Source organism: Dama dama, chromosome 17, assembly GCF_033118175.1.
Source record: "Dama dama isolate Ldn47 chromosome 17, ASM3311817v1, whole genome shotgun sequence".
NCBI lineage: Eukaryota > Metazoa > Chordata > Mammalia > Artiodactyla > Cervidae > Dama > Dama dama.
Window position 1 is genome coordinate 11,594,454 of NC_083697.1, and position 22,282 is coordinate 11,616,735.

The following is a 22,282-nucleotide window of genomic DNA, read 5'->3' on the forward strand; positions in this document are numbered from 1 at the left end:
ACCTGCCTCTTGAGAAACCTGTATGCAGGTCAGGAAGCAACAGTTAGAACTGGACATGGAACAATAGACTGATTCCAGCTAGGAAAAGGAGTATGTCAAGGCTGTATATTGTCATCCTGCTTATTTAACTTATATGCAGAGTACAGCAAAAGAAATGCTGGGCTGGGGATGCACAAGCTGGAATCAAGATATCCAGGAGAAATATTAATAACCTCAGATATGCAGATGACATCACCCTTATGGAAGAAAGTGAAGAGGAACTAAAAAGCCTCTTGATGAAAGTGAAAGAAGAGAGTGAAGAAGTTGGCTTAAAGCTCAACATTCAGAAAACTAACATCATGGCATCTGGTCCCATAATTTCATGGCAAATAGATGGGGAAACAGTGGAAACAGTGGCTGACTTTAGTTTTTGGGACTCCAAAATCACTGCAGATGGTGATTGCAGCCATGAAATTAAAAGATGCTTACTCCTTAGAAGGAAAGTTATGACCAACCTAGATAGCATATTAAAAAGCAGAGACATTACTTTGCCAACTAAGGTCTGTCTAGTCAAGGCTATGGTTTTTCCAGTGGTCATGTATGGATGTGAGTGTTGGGCTGTGAAGAAAGCTGAGCGCTGAAAAATTGATGCTTTTGAACTGTGGTGTTGGAGAAGACTCTTGAGAGTCCCTTGGACTGCAAAGAGATATAACCAGTCCATCCTAAAGGAGACCAGTCCTGGGTGTTCATTGGAAGGACTGATGCTGAAGCTGAAACTCCAATACTTTGGCCACCTCATGCGAAGAGTTGACTCATTAGAAAAGACCCTGATGCTGGGAGGGATTGGGGGCAGGAGGGGAAGGGGATGACAAAGGATGAGATGGTTGGATGGCATCATCGACTGGATGGAAATGAGTTTGAGTAAACTCTGGGAGTTAGTAATGGACAGGGAGGCCTGGCGTGCTGCGATTCATGGGGTCGCAAAGAATCGGACACTACTGAGTGACTGAACTGAACTTACTGACTGATTGCTGAAGAATATCCCCAATAAAATATTAGCAAACTGAATCCAACAGTATATTTAAAGGATCATTCATCATGATTAAATGGATTAACAGAGAAGCAAAGATTTTTTTAATATCCACAAATCATGTGATACACATTAACAAACTGAAGAATGAAAAGCACAGGATCACCTCAACAGATGCAAAAAAATCTTTTCACAAAAGTTCATATCTTATTATAATAATAAAAACTTTCCAGAAAGTGGGCATAGTGGGAACGCACCTGAACATAATAGAGACCATCTATGATAAATCCATAGCTAACAGCATGCTCAGGGGTGAAAAGGTATTTCTTCTAAAGTCAAGAACCAGAGAACAAGGCAAAAATGTCCACTCTTGATACTTTTATTCAACATAGTATTGTAAGCCCTAGACAGAGCATTGGGACAACAAAAAGAAAAAACAAGGAATCCAAATTGGAAAGAAGTAAAATTGTTACTATTTGCAAATGGCATGATAATATACATAAAAAATGCTAAAGATGCCACCATACACCTATTAAAGCTCATCAATGAGTTCAGTTAAGTTGCAGGATACAAAATTAATAGACAGTATACCAGACCACCTGACCTGCCTCTTGAGAAACCTGTATGCAGGTCAGAAAGCAACAGTTAGAACTGGACACGGAACAGCAGAATGGTTCCAAATAGGAAAAGGAGTACGTCAAGGCTGTATTTTGTCACCCTGCTTATTTAACTTATACGCATCATGAGAAATGCTGGGCTGGAGGAAGCACAAGCTGGAATCAGGATTGCCAGGAGAAATATCAATAACCTCAGATATGCAGATGACACCACCTTTATGGCAGAAAGTGAAGAGGAACTAAAAAGCCTCTTGATGAAAGTGAAAGAGGAGAGTGAAAAAGTTGGCTTACAGCTCAACATTCAGAAAACTAAGATCATGGCATCTGGTTCCATCACCTCATGGGAAACAGATGGGGAGACAGTGGAAACAGTGTCAGACTTCATTTTGGGGGGCTCCAAAATCACTGCAGATGGTGACTGCAGCCATGAAATTAAAAGATGCTTACTCCTTGGAAGGAAAGTTATGACCAACCTAGATAGCATATTAAAAAGCAGAGACATTACTTTGCCAACAAAGGTCCATCTAGTCAAGGCTATGATTTTTCCAGTGGTAACGTATGGATGTGAGAGTTGGACTGTGAAGAAAGCTGAGCGCCAAAAAATTGATGCTTTTGAACTGTGGTGTTGGAGAAGACTCTTGAGTCCCTTGGACTGCAAGGAGATCCAATCAGTCACCAGTCCATCCTGAAGGAGATCAGTCCTGGGTGTTCATTGAAAGGACTGATGCTAAAGCTGAAACTCCAGTACTTTGGCCACCTCATGCGAAGAGCTGACTCATTGGAAGACCCTGATGCTGGGAGGGATTGGGGGCAGGAGGAGAAGGGGTTGACAGAGGATGAGATGGCTGGATGGCATCACTGACTCAATGGGCATGAGTTTGAGTAAACTCCGAGAGTTGGTGATGGACAGGGAGGCCTGGCATGCTGCAATTCATGGGGTCGCAAAGAGTCAGACACGACTGAGTGACTGAACTGAACTGAACTGAACAATAAACTATCAGAAAGAGAAATTAAGGGCACAATCCCATTCACCCTGCATTCAAAATAGAACATTAAAAAAAAAAGAAGAAGAAGAAGAAAATATCTAGAAATAAGCCTGCCTAAGGAAGCAAAAGACATGTACTCAGAAAACTATGATATTGATGAAATGAACTGAAGGTAATACAAACAGATGGAAAAATATATCATGTTCTTGGGTTGAAAAATTAGTATTGCTAAAATGATCATACTACCCAAGGCAATCAAAAGACTGTATGCAATACCTAGCAAGATACTGGGCTTCCCTGGTGGCTCAGTGGTAAAGAATCCTCTTGCTAATGGAGGAGATGTGGATCCAATCCCTCTGTTGGGAAGATCCCAACCAGTATTCTTCCCTGGGAAATCCCATGGAGAAAGGAGCCTGATGGGCTGCGGTCCATGGGGTTACAGAAAAGAGTCGGACACAACTTAGGAACTAAACAACAACAATCAGGACATCAATGGCATATTTCACAGAACTAGAACAAATAATTTTCAATTTGTATGGAAACACAAAAGATTCTGAATAGGCAAAACAATCTTGAGAAAGAAGAACAGAGTTGGAGGAATCATGTTCTAGGACTTCAGACTGTACTATATACTGTTAAAGTAATTATAATCATCAGTTCAGTTCAGTCGCTCAGTTGTGTCCAACTCTTTGAGACTCCATGGACTGCAGCATGCCAGGCTTCCCTAGCCATTACCAACTCTTGGAGCTTGCTCAAACTCATGTCCATCGAGTTGGTCATGCCATCCAACCATCTCATGTAACCAATTCATCCTTATTCTCCCACTTTCAATCTTTTCCAGCATCAGGGTCTTTTCCAATGAGTCAGTTGTTCACATCACGTGGCCAAAGTACTGGAGTTTAAGCTTCAGCATCAGTCCTTCCAATCAATATTCAGTACTGATTTCCTTTAGGATGGACTGGTTGGGTCTCCTTGCAGTCCAAGGGACTCTCAAGAGTCTTTTCCAACACCACAGTTCAAAAGCATCAATTCTTTGGCACTCAGCTTTCTTTATATGCCAACTCTCACATCCATACATGACTACAGGAAAAACCATATCTTTAATTAGATGGACCTTTGTTGGCAAAGTAATGTCTCCGCTTTTAAATATGCTGTCTAGGTTGGTCATAGCTTTTCTTCCAAGGAGCAAGTGTCTTTGAATTCCATGGCTGTAGTCAACATCTACAGTGATTTTGGAGCCCAAGAAAATAAAGTCTGTAACTGTTTCCATTGTTTCCCCATCTATTTGCCATGAAGTGATGGGACTGGATGCTATGATCTTAGTTTTCTGAATATTGAGTTTTAAGCCAACTTTTTCACTCTCCTCTTTCACTTTCATCAAAAGGCTCTTTAGTTCTTCTTCACTTTCTGCCATAAGGGGGGTGTCATCTGCATATCTGAGGTTATTGAGATTGCCCTGGCAATCTTGATTCCAGCTTGTGCTTCATCCAGTCCAGCATTTCAGATGATGTACTCTTCATGTAAGTTAAATAAGCAGGGTGACAATACACAGCCTTTACGTATTCCTTTCCCTATTTGGAACCAGTCTGTTGTTCCATATCCAGTTCTAACTGTTGCTTCTTAACCTGCATATAGATTCTCAGTGGGCAGGTCAGGTGGTCTGGTATTCCCATCTCTTTCAGAATTTTCCACAGTTTATTGTGATCCACACAGTCAAAGGCTTTGGCACAGTCAATAAAGCAGAAGTAGATGTTTTTCTGGAACTCTCTTCCTTTTTCAATGATCCAGCCGATGTTGGCAACTTGATCTTTGGTTCCTCTGCCTTTTCTAAATCCAGCTTGAACATCCAGAAGTTCACAGCTCACATTCTGTTGAAGCCTGGCTTAGAGAATTTTGAGCATTACTTTACTAGCGTGTGACGTGAGTGCAATTGTACAGTAGTTTGAACATTCTTTGGCATTGCCTTTCTTTGGGATTAGAATGAAGACTGACCTTTTCCAGTCCTGTGGCCACTGCTGAGTTTTCTAAATTTGCTGGCAAATTGACTGTAGCACTTTCACAGCATCTTTTAGGATTTGAAATAGCTCAACTGGTTTCCATCATCTCCACTAGCTTTGTTCTTAGTGACGCTTCCTAAGTGTCTTCCTGACTTCACATTCCAGCATGTCTGACTTTAAGTGAGTGATCACACCATCATGGTTATCTGTGCCATGAAAATCTTTTTTGTACAGTTTTTCTGTGTATTCTTGCCACCTCTTCTTAATATCTTCGGCTTCTGTTAGGTCCATACCATTTCTGTCCTTTATTGTGCCCATCTCTGCATGAAATATTCCCTTGGTACCTCTAATTTTCCCAAAGAGATCGCTAGTCTTTCCCATTCTGTTGTTTTCCTCTGTTTCTTTGCATTGATCACTGAGGAAGTCTTTCTTATCTCTCCTTGCTATTCTTTGGAACTCTGCATTCAAATGGCTATATCTTTCCTTAAAACAGTATGGTAGTGGCATAAAAACAGACATGCAAGTCAATGGAACATACAAGCACAGAAATAAACCCACACAATTATGGTCAATTAATTTATGCTCAATTAACCCATGACAAAGGAGTCAAGAATAAACAGCGAAGATTGTCATTTCAATAAGTATTGCTCAGAAAACTGGACAGATACATGTAAATCAAGTAAATTAAAATATTCTCTAAAATCATGCAAAAAAATAATAATCTCATTACAGATGAAAGACTTCAGTGTAAATCCAAAATCTATATAACTTTTAGGGGGAAATTATAGGCAGTACACTGTCATAAATTAAAGAAATATTTTTTGGATCTGTCTGTAAAATCAGAAGTAAACAAATGGGAAGTAATTAAAATGAAAAGCTATAGCACAGCAAAGGAAACTACCGGTAAAACGAAAAGACAATATACTGAATGGAGAAAATATTTGCTGACAATATGACCCATATGACTGATAAGACAACTCAATGTGAAAGAAATAAACAACCTGATTAAAAATGGGCAGAGAACTGAATAGACATTTTTCCAAAAAGGACATGCAGATGGTCGACAGGCATATGAAAAGATGCTTAATACCATTAATCATCAGGGAAATGAAAATGAAAATCACAGTGAAATATCATTTCATATCTGTCAGAAAGCTATCATCAAAAAGAATGTAAATAACAGATGTTGGTGAGGATGTGGATAAAAGGGAGCCCTCACGAACTGTTGGTGGGAAAGTAACTTGGTGCAGCAACTGTGGAAAACACTACGGTGGTGGTGGTTTAGTCACCAAGTCGTGTCCGACTCTTGTGACCCTGTGGACTGTAGCCCGCCAGGCTCCACCGTCCATGGGCTTCTCCAGGCAGGAATACTGGAGTGGGTTGCCATTTCCTTCTCCAGGGGATCTTCCCAACCCAGGAATTGAACCCGGGTCTCCTGAATTGCAGGCAGATGATTTCCCGACTGAGCTACTAAAAACAGAAGTACCATATGACCCAGAAATTTCACTTCTGCATATACATATGTCCAAAAATTAAAAGCATTAATTTAAAAATATACATGTACCCCAATGTTCATAGCAGCATTGTTTATAAATTACCAAAATATGGAAGCAACCCAAGTGACCATCAGCAGATGAAAGGATAAACAGGAGGGAATGCTATTCATCCATAAAACAGCAATTTGCAACAAAATGGATAGACCTGGCAGGTATCATGTAAGTGAATTAAGTCAGACAGAAAAAGACAAACACTGCAGGATATCATTTGTACATGGAATCTAAAAAATATGACAAACTAGTGAATATAACAAAAAAGAAGCAGACTCATGGATACAAATTAGTATTTACCAGTGGGAGAGGGAAGAAGGGGCAACATAAGGATAAAGGATTAAGAGGTGCAAACTATTGTGTATAAAATAACCTACAATGATATATTGTACAAAACATGTAACATATCCAGTATCTTATATGGTATTTCCAGTATCTTATAATACCCATAAATAGGCTAAAAACTTACATTTTTTAACTACTATTGTATACCTTTAACCAGTAACATATATTATACATCAACTACATTTCAAATAAAAAATAAAAACAAATTTAAAAACAAGTACATCCATAAACATAGAAAGAAACCAACATTTGGGAACTCACATGATGATGGTTGAAATTGGGTGACACACTTCAGACTTTTATCAAGACCTGTTTTCACTAGTTAGTAATGTTGCTAGTAAGTCACTCTACAGTTTCCACGTGTGTGCTTAGTCGCTCAGTCATGTCCGACTCTTTGCGACCTCAGACTGTAGCCCCACCAGGCTCCCCTGTCCATGGGGAGTCTCTAGGTAAGAATACTGGAGTGCGTTGTCTTGCCCTTCTCCAGGGAATCTTCCCAACCTAGGGATTGAATCCAGGTCTCCTGCATTGCGGGTGGATACTTCACTGTCTGAGCCAGCAGGGAAGCCCAAGAGTACAGGAGTGGTAGCCTATCCCTTCTCCAGGGGAACTTCCTGACCCAGGAATCAAACCGGGGTCTCATTATAGGTGGATTCTTTACCAACTGAGCCACCTGGGACACTAATTTTCCATAATTTTAACTAATAGCTAACACTTGTTGATTGTTTATCATGTACAATGAACTGTACAAAGACTTTATATGACATAGTTCAAAAGGCTATGAGGTAAATACTATTATATTTCCATTCTGTGATGGAGAGAGACAGAGAGTCACAGAAATGAAACAGCAGGCTCAAATTTCACAGCAAGTAAATGACAGCTGGGATTCAAAGGTAAGCAATGGGACTCTGTAGCCTTAATGGCTCTGCATTAGCAGAGAATTCTTGACTGCATCCTTACAGGGTAGACATGAAGACAAAAATAACAGTTTAAATGAAGGCAATCCAAACAATATAAAGGGCTATATGATAGATATATGTAGATGCTAGAAATTTTAGTAAATTCTGAAGATGAGAGCAGTGTTTGATCAATGTGCTCCAAAATACCCTTTGAGAAAATACATTTCAAAATTTAAAGTTATGGATGTATATTTCAAATATACATATGTGCAAAATTGTATGGAGTTATTAACTTCTAGGATTTATGCAATGTATTTTTAAATACTTAACTTTGATAATATCAGCTACTTTGTAAAATACAAAATCAGGATAAAAACTTGCTATACTGTATGCACACGATGTCCATAGCAGTATTATTTACAATTGCCAAGATATAAAAGCAACTTAAATGTTCATCCACAGGTGAATAGATGAAGCAGATGTGGTAGTATATACATACAATGGAATACTGGTGTGGTGCTGGTGCTTAGCTGCTAAGTCATGTCCAACTCTTTTGCGACCCCATGGACTGTAGCCCTTCAGGTTCCCCTGTCCATGGGATTTCCCAGACAAGAATACTGGAGTGAGTTGCCATGCCCTCCTCCAGGGAGTCTTCCTGACCCAAGAGTCAAACCACAGCTCCTGTATTGCAGGCTGACTACCTGGGCAGCCCCACAGTGGGATATTACTCAGCCATAAAAAGGAATGAAATTGTGTCATTTGCAGACACATAGATAGACCTAGAGGCTGTCATATAGAATTAAGTCAAAAAGAGAAAAACAAGTATCATATAGTATCACTTATATGTGGAATCTAGAAAAATGGTACAGACGAACTTATCTGCAAATCAGAAATAGAGATACAGACATAGAGAACAAACTTACGGATACCAAGGGCAAAGGGAGGGTGGGATGACTTGGGAGATTGGGACTGACATATATACACAACTATTGTAAAACAGATAACCAATGATAACCATCTGTACAGTACAAGAAACTCTACTCAATGTTCTGTGGTGAAGTAAGTGGGAAGGAAAGCCCCCTAAGAGGGGATATATAGAGAGCCAATTCACTCTGCTGTGTAGCAGAAACCAACACAACATTGTACAGCGACTACACTACAATAAAAAAGACTTTTTAAAGATGTGGTGCCTAATATACAATATATTACTCAGGCATAGAAAAAGAATGAAATGTGGCATCTGCAGCAACATGGATGGACTTGAAGAGTACTGTGCCAAGTGAAATAAGTCATACAAATATGAAAAAGACAAATACTGTATGATACCATGTGGAATCTGAAAAATTATAACAAACTAGTGAATATAACAGAAAAGAATCAGACTCACAGATGTAGAGAACAGCCTAGTGGTTACCAGTAGGGAGAACAGGGGAAGGGCAAAACAGGAGTGGAGGGGTGGGAGTTATAAACTATTGGAAGTAAGACATACTACAAGGATGTATTGCACAACATGGGGAATATAGTCAATATTTTATAATAACTAAAATGAGAAAAAGTATGTCCTATTGTAATTATTTTCCCACTGTATTATGTTAGTAACAGAAATGCATACCATTCTCTAACGAAGAATTCAGTTCAGTTCAGTTCAGTCACTCAGTCGTGTCCGACTCTGCGACCCCATGAACCACAGCATGCCAGGCCTCCCTGTCCATCACCAACTCTCGGAGTTTACTCAAACTCATGCCCATTGAGTCAGTGATGCCATCCAGCCATCTCATCCTCTGTCATCCCCTTCTCCTCCTGCCCCCAATCCCTCCCAGCATCAGGGTCTTTTCCAATGAGTCAACTCTTCGCGTGAGGTGGCCAAAGTATTGGAGTTTCAGCTTTAGCATCAGTCCTTCCAATGAACACACAGGACTGATCTCCTTCAGGATGGACTGGTTGGATTTGCTTGCAGTCCAAGGGACTCAAGAGTTTTCTCCAACACCACAGTTCAAAAGCATCAATTTTTCGGTGTTCAGCTTTCTTCACAGTCCAACTCTCACATCCATACATGACCACTGGAAAAACCATAGCCTTGACTAGACAGACCTTAGTTGGCAAAGTAATGTCTCTGCTTTTTAATATGCTATCTAGGTTGGTCATAACTTTCCTTCCAAGGAGTAAGCATCTTTTAATTTCATGGCTGCAGTCATCATCCGCAGTGATCTTGGAGCCCAAAAAAATAAACTCTGACACTGTTTCCTCATCTATTTCCCATGAGGTAACGGGACCAGATGCCATGATCTTAGTTTTCTGAATGTTAAGCTCTAAGCCAACTTTTTCACTCTCCTCTTTCACTTTCATCAAGAGGCTTTTTAGTTCCTCTTCACTTTCTGCCATAAGGGTGGTGTCATCTGCATATCTGAGGTTATTGATATTTCTCCCAGCAGTCTTGATTCCAGCTTATGCTTCTTCCAGCCCAGCATTTCTCATGATGTACTCTGCATATAAGTTAAATAAGCAGGGTGACAATATACGGCCTTGACGTACTCCTTTTCCTATTTGGAACCAGTCTGTTGTTCCATGTCCAGTTCTAACTGTTGCTTCCTGACCCTCACATAGGTTTCTCAAGAGGCAGGTCAGGTGGTCTGGTATTCCCATCTCTTTCAGAATTTTCCACAGTTTATTGTGATCCACACAGTCAAAAGTTTGGCATAGTCAATAAAGAAGAAATAGATGTTTTTCTGGAACTCTCTTGCTTTTTTGATGATCCAGTGGATATTGGCAATTTGATCTCTGGTTCCTCTGCCTTTTCTAAAACCAACTTGAACATCTGGAAGTTCATGGTTCACATATTGCTGAAGCCTGGCTTGGAGAATTTTGAGCATTATTTTACTAGCGTGTGAGATGAGTGCAATTGTGCAGTAATTTGAGCATTCTTTGGGATTGCCTTTCTTTGGGAATGGAATGAAAACTGACCTTTTCCAGTCCTGTGGCCACTGCTAAATTTTCCAAATTTGCTGACATATTGAGTGCAGCACTTTCACAGCATTATCTTTCAGGATTTGAAATAGCTCAACTGGAATTCCATCAGGGTTTGCTTGGGATATAGAAACCAGGCTAGGAGCATAAGACAAAAAAGAATGTGTTGCATGCATTCTGCTGTGCTTCCAGTGGTACAGGAGCCCAGCAATTAGCACAGGCAAGAAAACGGACAATGGATAATGATTGAAAAGGGAAACTTGGGGTCTAGAAAATCATATTTAATGAGATAGGTTAGGCACTCTTAAGTAGCACAGCCTCCAACAGGCTGGATTCCATAAATTTTCAGTCCACTTTGGGATAAACTTAGCAGGTCTGTTGGCACCATTGCCTTGAAAGCTACCCAAAGCTATCCAAAACAGTTCAGACTTGATAATTCACTCTGGGCTTTTTTTTTTTTTTAACAAAATAAGGTAAATTTTTAGCTGTATTAATAAAACCTTCATATTCTAAGTGTTTTAACACAAATCTACCCTGCAAGTCTAAAAGGTACAGTCTGGAGCAATAGGACTCTAGGCCAAATGCTCTTCTGGAAACATCCCTAGAAATCCTGGGTAGTGGCGGTTTAGTCACTAAGTCTTATCCGACTCTTGCGACCCCATGTACTGTAGTCAGCCAGGCTCCTCTGTCCTTGGGATTCTCCAGGCAAGAATACAGGAGTGGGTTGCCATTTCCTTCTCCAGGGGATCTTCTCAACCCAGGGATTGAACCTGGGTATCCTGCATTGCAAGCAGATTCTTTACTGACTGAACTACAAGAGAAGCCCTTTATGACACTCATATGCATTTAAAAAAGATGAAAACTTAAAATCCCAAGTGGGAGGGTGTCAGCTGTTTATGCCACTCAGAATGCGTGGTCCTGTCCTGCATTCATTCTCTTACCTCTCTGGGCAGGTAAGGCCAGAGGAGCCAGTGACAGCCATCCTCCTGCCATGATGACAGCATGTAGAAAATGGCTGAGGGTCAACAGTGATTCGCCACTAAACCTGGTGAGAGAGTCACTGGCCCATCAGAGATAAAGCTTGTAACCAGTTATCCAGAACACTTTGGGGCAGGATGCCGTAGGATAGCTCCTCTGAGTCCGTGCTGCATATACAGAGATTTTAGGGTTCAGCTTCCATGTGATATAGAAATACCGGCCCCTTAGGACTATTTCCTGGTGGCTGACCCTGGCCAAGAACCATAATTGAAAAGTTGTCACTGCCCTGAGCATTGCCAATCCCAGAAAATCTGAGAAGCACAGCCTTCTGCAATTACATGTCTCTTCTCCAGACTGTAAAATAGCTGAAAAACATAAAAAACAAATAAATACAACCACTGAACAGAGTTTTGAGGACTAATGGATGAATCTCATGTGCTGTTCCTCATCCAAGGAAGTTGATTTACATCTTATTTCCTGATAGGAAAGTAACAGACAAAGGACACCCTCAGATTCTAATTGCAATTATGTCTGTCATCCTGATATCCTCTGAATTCGTATTATAACAGAGTCCTCATTCAGGTACAGATAATCTTGGTAAAACATGTTCGTGAAAGAAGTATGGCTTATCTTATTTCCTCCACTTCTAAATGCCAGGGTTGGGACTTTAATTATCAGATATACACCTCATCCAGGAACATGCCTACACACAAAGTCAGGAGGGAATTTCTGATCTGAGGCTCACTGAAGATTTATTTATTTCAGAAGCATTTCTGTAGCAGTGTGAAGGCATTTTTCTAGGTGGTTTACAAATATACATTCTAATCTTCATAACAGCTTTTTGAGAGAAGGTACTTTTATGGACTCTATTTTATATATGAAGAAACTGCCGAAGTTTTCCCAGTGAGCCAGGATTCAAACATGGCAAGTTTGAATCAGCCGTGCTGTGCTATACTTTACTGCCTCTCACACTGGCTTGCTGAGACTGACTATAAATTTATTCTGTGATGGGAATTATACACATTTAACCTGTCAACACTAAAGGGAATCAATGCTGGATATTCAGTGGAAGGACTGATGCTAAAGCTGAAGCTGCAATACTTGGGCCACCTCATGCAAAGAGCAGACTCATTGGAAAAGACCCCAATGCTGGGAAAGATTGAGGGCAAGAGGATGAAATGATTGGATGGCCTCAATGACTCAATGCGTGTGAGTCTGAGCAAACTCAAGGGGATAATGAACGACAGGGAAGCCTGGCATGCTGCAGTTCATGGGTCTCAAAGAGTTGGACACAATTTAGCAAACAACAACAAAGCATTCAGGGACTATACAAGGAAGTTATATGGTAGGTGTGAGTGGCTTCTGTCTCCTCACTCAGAAAGTGGCTTGTCTTTGACCAATGCAGCTAAGGACTCTTCCTCTACATGCTATGCAGAAATCATAGCGAACTTCTATACCTTTGTTCATTGTTCCAGATTTGGTCTTTAAGCAGCATGCAATCAATTTGTTCAAAAATGTTGCTTCCTTCCAAAACACTGAACAAAATTCTGGCTTCCTGGCTTGCTTACCAGCCTCAGGAATTTCGCAGCTCCCAGACTCTCTAATCTGAATACCCACAACTTCAGTTGTGGGTGTGGTCTCTCTGCAGTCATAGGATTCTGTCTTGCTAACAGGTGGCTCAAATGCTTTAATATCCTTTTGGCCAAAAGAACTATTTGCTACTCAGACTCCAAAATAAAAACTGATTTCCCATTCTGTGGTATGCTGTCATTTCCTGGAAAATGTAGCATCAGTTACTATTTTTGTAGAAGTGCCCAGAAATGGTCCTGGGGGACAATCTCTGCTTAAACCAGTAGCACATGGGTTAGACTATCCTGGGAACATCAGCAAGTGTGTGTTACTCTTATCATAAACAAACCCACAGGAGTAATATAAAGCTCCTGAGCACAATCTCTGCATGAGTACACACACCATTCTGAATACAGAGGCCTTCCCCCTGCCCTTCTGGCTCCCTTGATAAAGCTCAAAATGATCACTTGCTCCATTGATTTGGCAATTATTTATTGTTTTCCATAGTTTTTATAGTGTTTCTCATAGTACTAGAATTCACAAACAAGCATTATGAACTCAACACAAGTACCTCCCAAATTGGGTCACAAAACTGATTCTTTTCAGTTGGTTTTAATCTGTAGTTTGGTTAGCTGCCATTAGACTCCTTTATTATAAAATGACCTATTTAGTTAAATGAAACTCTTAATTAAAGCAAGGGATTCATTATTTACATTAGTGATTTTCATACTTGCTTATCCATTACAACCATGTAGGGAGCTTCCACACTCTCAGAAGCCAAATCGGCATTCAAATTAGTTATATTAGTAACTTGGGTTGGGGTCCAGGTGTCATACATTTTCAAGTGCCCCAGGAGATTCCAACATTTAGCTAAGTTGGGAAACTACTATATAAAGGAAAATTTTTATATTATTTAATTAGATTTATACTAATAGCAAACATTGGGATATTGTGCCTGCTAATGTACTGGGCATTGCTGTAAACCTTTATGAATATAAACACACCTAATCTTCACTACTACCCTATAGTATTATTCTCTCCATGTTACAGTTGATGGAAAAAAGAGAGAGAAATTAAGAGACTTGTCCAAAGTAACTCACATTGTAAGTAGCAGAGTCATAATTTTTATTCCACTAGTTTGGCTCATAACCATTATTCTGTCTGTTAAATGTTTATGTTTTTAAATAGAGTTTGAAAAAAAACATTTAATAGTACTTACAGCAAGGTGTCAGAGGCACCACTCAGAGGCACACTTTTAAGTGCTTTATATAAAGAAATACATTGATAACAAAGAAAACTTCTTAAGTGCCAGTTCTTATTAGTAACTGCTTAATCTATTTTTAATTGTTTTACTCAGACAAACCTCTTTTGGAATGTTATATAATATATTAAGCCATATACCGTGTACCAGGAATGTTAGCTTAAAACCATTTAACATTGACAACGCACATTCCTATGAAAATTTTCATGTAATTGTCTTCCCTTTCATTCTCTTTAATAAGTTCTGAACCTTTTATTTTTTTTTAGTTGAAAACATATAAATTATAAAGTGAAAGAAAGAATGGGCCTTGCAGTTAAGTCAGGTCTGGAGTCAACTCTCAGCTCTGCCATTGGCTACCTGGGCTCCTTCAACTCTCTGAGTCTCAGTTTTCTCCTCTACAAAATGGGGATAAATATAATGCATGTGAATGTGCATGCAGCAGGGTTCCAGGCCTAGAGAGACCCTCCACTATTCCCAGACCTTGGTTTCCCCATCGAGGCAATGCAGTGGGGAAAAAAATAAATAAAGTGACTCTCCTCTCCCCAAACAAGTGAACAAGCACGCCTCTTTTGCTCTTACCTGCAGCACCATCATCCCAGAATACTTAAAGTCCTCCCCAGGAGCCCTCTCCTGTGCTGCAGGCATTCTTACCCCCACTAACTGCCTTCCCGATATTCCTGGTTTACCCTCTCTCAGTTTCTGACACCCAAGTTCAGCACAGAAGCAAGCAGCTCTGGGGCCCGCCGGCTCCAGGCAGAACTTCCCCTTCTCTGCCGTGCAGCCTGCAGGAGCGAGGGCCCCCTCCAGCCTCAGGCCCCAGGAAAGGGGCTCTCTGGCTGCTCCCTTCTCCTCGGGTCTAGCTCCACTCTGCTTCACGGTGGCCCATGAGGTTTGCTCACAGAGGCCATGGAGGTCCTGCAGCTGTCGCCAGCTGAGCCTGACAGGGCCCTGAACCAGGCCTCTGGGACGGTGCCAAGTCCCTCTTAAAGTGGGCACATACATAGCTGTTGATCATCGTCTGCCTTTTAGTCCACCCTCAGCATTATGTCTCTGCTTTTCTCTTCTCCACACTCACATTCCAGCCTCTGAGGCTGGCCCTCACCTGAGATAACCACCCTTTCCACTCCCTTTCTTCCCTCTGGCATCTGTAGTTTAAGGCCCAAACATGAGCCACAGCCTGGGCTGGCCACACGCTGCCAGATCTCACTGATGCCCATGGTCTGCTGTTGTGGCCTTACGACTCTGCCAGGCCTCTGGGAATCCATGTGCCAGTCTCCCTGGATGGTCTCTGCTTTACCGTCGATGCCTGCAGAGACTCATTCCAGTGACCTGCTCTGTCCTTGGGCTTCTGTGGAGTCTCTGCTTACTGGCCTTTTCTAGCCTGACCCACCCCATGTGCCACTTGAGCTGAAGTTTGGCAGCTTTCTCTCCATGGGAGCTTGGGGTTACGATAAATTATTCATATGCACACAGAATGTTGTTTTCACTGAACTATGTCACCGGCTTTGAGCAGTTGTCCCCGTCTGTCTCAAGATGGCTGGCACAGATTTCTCCTTTATCTAAAGGGGCCAGGTCATTTTACATAAAACATTTTAAAAGCATGTGTACACCGGGCGTACCTGTAAGCAGGTATGCAATAGCTTTTGAGGGCTTCACTGGGCATCACGTTTTCCCACGCCGTCTGCATCCCTCATCTGCATCCCTCATCTGCACCCATCACTGACCAGCCTCTACCCAGACTTCGTCTTCTCTCCGTCTCTGCACGTCCCTCCTCATATCCCTCAACTGTCAGTTTCAATACCCATTCTTCAGGCTCTGGCTGCATATTAGAGTTACCTGAGTCCCTTCAATTAAACTACAGTCTCTGCAGGTGGGGCCCAGCACTGGCACTATGAAAGACTCCTCAGATGATTCTAATCTGCTTTCAAACATGAGAACTTGTGACAGGAAAATTTAGGCTTCAGTTCTTTTCCAGGAAGGGCAAGAAGCTCTGCCACCAGGAATTAATCTGTATCTAACTTATCATTTTACTCCTCATATATAACATAGCATGTGGCATATCTTGGGGATAATGTGTGTTTGATGAATAAATAAATGGATATTCTGAAATGTGTTTACAACTTTGTCCTAAGCCTGAAGGCTATGATTTATATCCACTAAGCCAAATTGGCTAGAAAATTTGAACGAACGCATTCCAAGCATGTTCTCGTCCAATTATAAAAATTTTAGATTTTGACATTCCTCATCACTGTCTTAAAATTCAAAATACTTCTCCCATTTTTATATACACTAATTGTAGAAAAAACAGAAAATACTTCCAATAAAAATAAACTAAATCATATCTGTGCTTATACCATCACTGTTAACCCTTTATCATCTCTCATTTACCATACCCACACATTATTGCACGTATTAAATTGAATCATACCTTATTCCTTCAGCAATATGTTGTGTAAAACCTTAGTCTCATTAACAAGTAACTTGGAGACAAGTCAGCTAAACATTAGGAAGGTTAAAACTTGAGTGTATAAGTCCCCTAGAAGGACACTGAGACCTTTCTAACATTTGGCTACATTCTTATGTTCAATGTGTATGTGTGTATCCAACTCTTTGTAACCTCATGGACTGTAGCCCTCCAGGCTCCTCTGCCCATGGAATTCTCCAGGCAAGAATACTGGAGTGGATTGCCATTCCCTTCTCCAGGGGATCTTCCCAACCCAGGGATCAAACCTGGGTTTCCTGTATTTCTCACAAATTCTTTACCATCTGAGCCAACAGTGTAGCCCATGCCTGTATTCTCTTATGAGTCAAGTCTGTAAATGACATTTGTATTTTAAGAAATGAACCTTAGGCAACTGTGAAATAGAGAAAGTTACTCTCCAGTGATTACATATAGGGACAAAGAAAACATTTTTAATAAAAATGAAAACAATCCCTGAGGGTTTCAAATCTTAAACTCATAACATTATTTTAAACCTATGCTTGCTTTTTTATTTTGACAGAAGAAAATCACAATGACTAAAGTTTATCAACAACTTTTTTGTTAGGCACCATATTAAACAATTTACGTAAATTATTTTGCTTATTGCTCACAATAGAACCATTAGGTAAGTATTATATCCCCTGGTTATGAACAAGGAAACTGAGGCTTAGACAGGTTAAGTTCAACTGGGTTCTGCAGTTGGTGAGTGACAGAGCTGGGATTGAGGGGTGAGAAGGGTCTCCGCTGACCACAGAGTTCTACTGCCAGTCTCAGTTCAGACGCTCATCGTGTCCGACTCTGTGACCGCATGGAGCACGCCAGGATTCCCTGTCCATTACCAACTCCCGGAGCTCGCCCAAACTCATGTCCATTGAGTCAGTGATGCCATCCAACCATTTCATCCTCTGTCATCCCCTCCTCTCCCTGCCTTCAATCTTTCCCACCATCAGGGTCTTTTCCAGTGAGTCAGTTCTTCGCATCAGGTGGCCAAAGTATTGGAGATTCAGCTTCAGTATCAGCCCTTCCAATGAATAGTTAGTGTTGATTTCCTTTAGGATTGACTGGTTTGATCTCCTTGCAGTCCTAGGGACTCTCAGGGTCTTCTCCAGCATCACAGTTCAAAAGCATAAATTCTTCAGCACTCAGCTTTCTTTACTGTCTGACTCTCAAATCCGTACATGACTACTGGAAAAACCACAGCTTTGACTATATGGACCTTTGTTGGCAGAGTAATGTCTCTGCTTTTTAATATGCTGTCTAGGTTTGTCATAGTTTCCTTCCAAGGAGCAAGTATCTTTTAATTTCATGGCTGCGGTCACCATCTGCAGTGATTTTGGAGCCCAAGAAAATAAAGTTGTGTCTAGGAACTGCCAGTCTAGCAGCACCTAATAAAATGTAGTACTTTGACAAACCTTGTTTTAATAAAAACCTGTGTTGATAATCGCCTTCCTTTTATTAAATTACTCTACAGTTTTATTGGAGCTTGCCTTAAATTTATGGTTTAAAAATCACTGTTTTCCTTCTTGGGGAAATGGAGAATTTACCCAAGTCTAGTCCACACTATTTTTATTATTATTATTTTTTTTTTATTTTCTAAAGATACTAAGTGTCAGTTCATCAGCCCCATGGGTTAAGTTAGTCTTCCTCATCAGTTCAGTTCAGTTCAGTCGCTCAGTCATGTCCGACTCTTTACAACCCCATGAATCACAGCATTTCAGGACTCCCTGTCCATCACCAGCTCCCTGAGTTTACTCAAACTCATGTCCATCGAGTTGGTGATGCCATCCAACCATCTCATCCTCTGTCATCCCCTTCTCCTCCTGCCCCCAATCCCTCCAAGCATCAGGGTCTTTTCCAATGAGTCAACTCTTCACATGAGGTGGCTAAAATACTGGTGTTTCAGCTTCAACATCAGTCCTTCCAATGAACACCGAGGACTCATCTCCTTTAGGATGGACTGGTTGGATTTCCTTGCAGTCAAAGGGACTCTCAAGAGTCTTCTCCAACATCACAGTTCAAAAGTATCGATTCTTCAGCATTCAGCTTTCTTCACAGTCCAACTCTCACATCCATACATGACCACTGGAAAAACCATAGCCTTGACTAGATGGACCTTTGTTGGCAAAGTAATGTCTCTGCTTTTAAATATGCTGTCTAGGTTGGTCATAGCTTTTCTTTCAAGAAGCTAGTGTCTTTTAATTTCATGGCTGCAATATTCACAGATTTATTCATAGCAGAGGTCTCAATTCCTATAAAAATCCTAGAAAGGCATTCTGTAGAGACACACAAATATACTATAAAATTTATACAAATGGGCACAGGCCCTAGAATATCTGAAATACTTTTGTAAAAGAAGAATAAAGTGGTAGAAATCACCCTACTTGGTTTCAAGACTTACATAGCTGCAGTATTCAAACTGTGAGGGACTGGAGGACAAAGAGACACTTAAGTCAGTGGAACAGAATAGAGAGCTCAAAATGTCAAATGTAAAACCACAGAATTCTTAGAAAAGGACATAGGAGAAACATCTAGGGACAGGGAATCTGGTGAAGAGTTCTTAGACTGGACGTCAAAAGTATAACTAGTAAAATTAAAAAATTATAAATGGGACCTCATCAAAATTAAAACCGTTGAGAAGGAAGGTATATATGTACACATAGAGCCAATTCACTTCATTGTATAACAGAAACTAACACACCATTGTAAAGCAACTGTGTGTGTGTGTGTGTGTGTGTGTGTGTGTGAAGTCGTGCAGTCATGTCCAACTCTTTGTGACCCCATGGACTGTAGCCCACCAGGCTCCTCTGTCCATGGGATTCTCCAGGCAAGAATACTGGAGTGAATTGCCATTTCCTTCTCCAGGGGATCTTCCCAACCCAGGGATTGAACCTGGTCTCCCGCATTGCAGGCAGACGCTTTATCCTCTGAGACACCAGGGAAGCCCAAAGCCACTGTACTCCAATAAAAAACTTAAAAATGAAAACTTTGATCCATGAGAGACTCTGTAAAGGGGATAAATACCTGTTTGTACAAAGGGTACAAACAGAAGGAAAGATTTATAAGCCACTTATTTGACAAAGAATTAGCATCTAGCATACAAAGAGTACCTTCTAAACTCAACAGGGAATAGGCCAAACAGTTCAATTAGATAATGGGTAAATATATTTTAAAAAAACATTTCACTGAAGAAGATACTGGGATGGCAAATGAACACATGAGAAGATATTCAATATCATTTGCTATTAGAGGAATCCAAATTAAGACTCCATAAGATATCACTGAACACTTATTAAAACAGCTAAAATAAAAGTAATGACAATACCAAAGATGTGGAGAACCTGAAATTCTAATATGTAGATGATGGAAAGTTTAAATGTACAACCATTCTATAAAGTAGTTTGACAATTTCTTGTTGTTGCTCAGTCGCTTAGTTGTGTCCGACTTGGCAACCAGCAAGTGAAGGCTTGGACTTTGCAGCACACCAGGCTTCCCTGTCCATCACCAACTTCCAGAGCTTGCTCAAACTCATGTCCATCAAGTCAGTGATGTGATCTAACCATCTCACCCTCTTTGATCCCCTTCTCCTCCTGCCTTCAATCTTTCCCAGCATCAAAGTTTTTTCCAATGAGTCAATTCACATCAGGTGGCCCAAGTATTGGAGCTTCAGCTTTAGCATCAGTCCTTCCAATGAATATTCAGGACTGATTTCCTTTAGGATTGACTGGTTTGATCTCCTTACTGTCCAAGGGAGTCTCAAGGGTCTTCTCCAGCACCACAGTTTGAAAGCATCAATTCCTTGGGACTCAGCCTTTTTTATTGTCCAGCTTTCACATCCATACATGACTACTGGAAAAATCATAGCTTTGACTAGAATACCTTTGTCGGCAAAGTAATGTCTCTGACTTTTAATATGCTGTCTAGGTTAGTCATAACTTTTCTTCCAAGGAACAAGCATCTTAATTTCACAGCTGCAGGCACCATCCACAGTGATTATGGAGCACAAGAAAATAAAGTCAGCCACTGTTTCCACCATTTTCCCATCTATTTGCCATCAAGTGATGGGACCAGATGTCATGATCTGGTTGAGTTTTAAGCCAACTTTTTCACTCTCCTCTTTCACTTTCATCAAGAGGCTCTTTAGTTCTTCTTTGTTTTCTGCCATATGGGTGGTGTCATTTGCATATCTGATGTTATTGATATTTCTCCCGGCAATCTTGATTCCAGCTTGTGATTCATCCAGCCTGGCATTTCATATGATGTACTCTGCATATAAATTAAATAAACAGGGTGACAATATACAGCCTTGATGCACTCCTTGGCAATTTCTTAAAAACCTAAATATACAAATCATAGACTGGATAAGCAAAGTGAAGAGAAGTATTAGTCGCTCAGTTGTGTGTGACTCTTTGCAACCCCATGGAGTGTAGCCTGCCAGGCTCCTCTGTCCACTGAATTCTCCAGGCCAGAATACTGGAGTGGGTTGCCATTCTCTTCTCCAGGCGATCTTCCTGACCCAGGGATCGAACCTGGGTCTCCTGCATTGCATACAAATTCTTTACCATTTGAACCACCAGGAAAGCCCAGACTGCATGAGCAAACTTTTTGTCATTTCTCAGAGAAATGAAAACATTCACACAAAAATCTGCACCTGGCTCATCATAGCAGCTTTATTCATAATAGCCCCAAACTGGACACAAACAAAATATCTTATTATGGGTGACTGGTTAAACTGTGATATATCCTCAGCAGTAAAAATGCAACTACCCATACACCTAACAACTTGGATGAATCTTAACAACATTATGCTGAGTGGCGAAAAAAATCAGTATCAAAAGAGTATACACTGCATGATCCTGTTTATACAACCTGCCAAAACACAGAGCTGGAGAATAATTAGTGATCAGCAGGGGCTAGAGGTAGGGGGAGTACTGGGTGTGGCTATAACGGAATAGCTTTATGGGAATCTTTGTGGTGAGAGAAGAGTTTTCTATCTTGGTTTTGGTGGTGGTTACAGGCATCTACACTTGGTATAAAATGACACAGGCCTACACACACAATATATCACACACATATCAAATTCCTGGTTTTTATTGTACTATAGTTAAACAAGATGTAATCAATTGGAGAAACCAGGTGCAGGATACAGGAGACCTCTCTGGACTATCTGTGTGATTTCTTAGGAGCTGTAATTATTTTTTAACACAGGAGAACAATTAAAAATAAACCTCATTTTGCCTTGGCTGGCTGTAACCCTATTATCTCATAAGAGGAGAAACCGTGTGACTGTGGAAAACCACGGTACTCAATTTTACACAGACGCAGGACCTGGGGCACCAAACAGGGTCTGTGCGCCAGCGACTGGGAAGCCCTTAGGAGTTTCCCACACCCGTCGGGAGGGTGCGGAGGCGGGGTCCCGGAGCTGAAGCCGCGAGTGAGCGGCGCGCAGCCGAGCTCCCGCCCGGCCCTCCGCCGCTCCCGGGAGCCGGCGCCGCGTCCTCACCGCGGGGACTGTCGCCCCGGCATTCCGGACGGCCACAGCGCCTGGCCTCAGAGAAGAGCAAACGAACTTTGAACTAGGAACGTTTTTGGTCAATGAGCTAATCTCCCTTGCTTTGGCTCTTGATTATG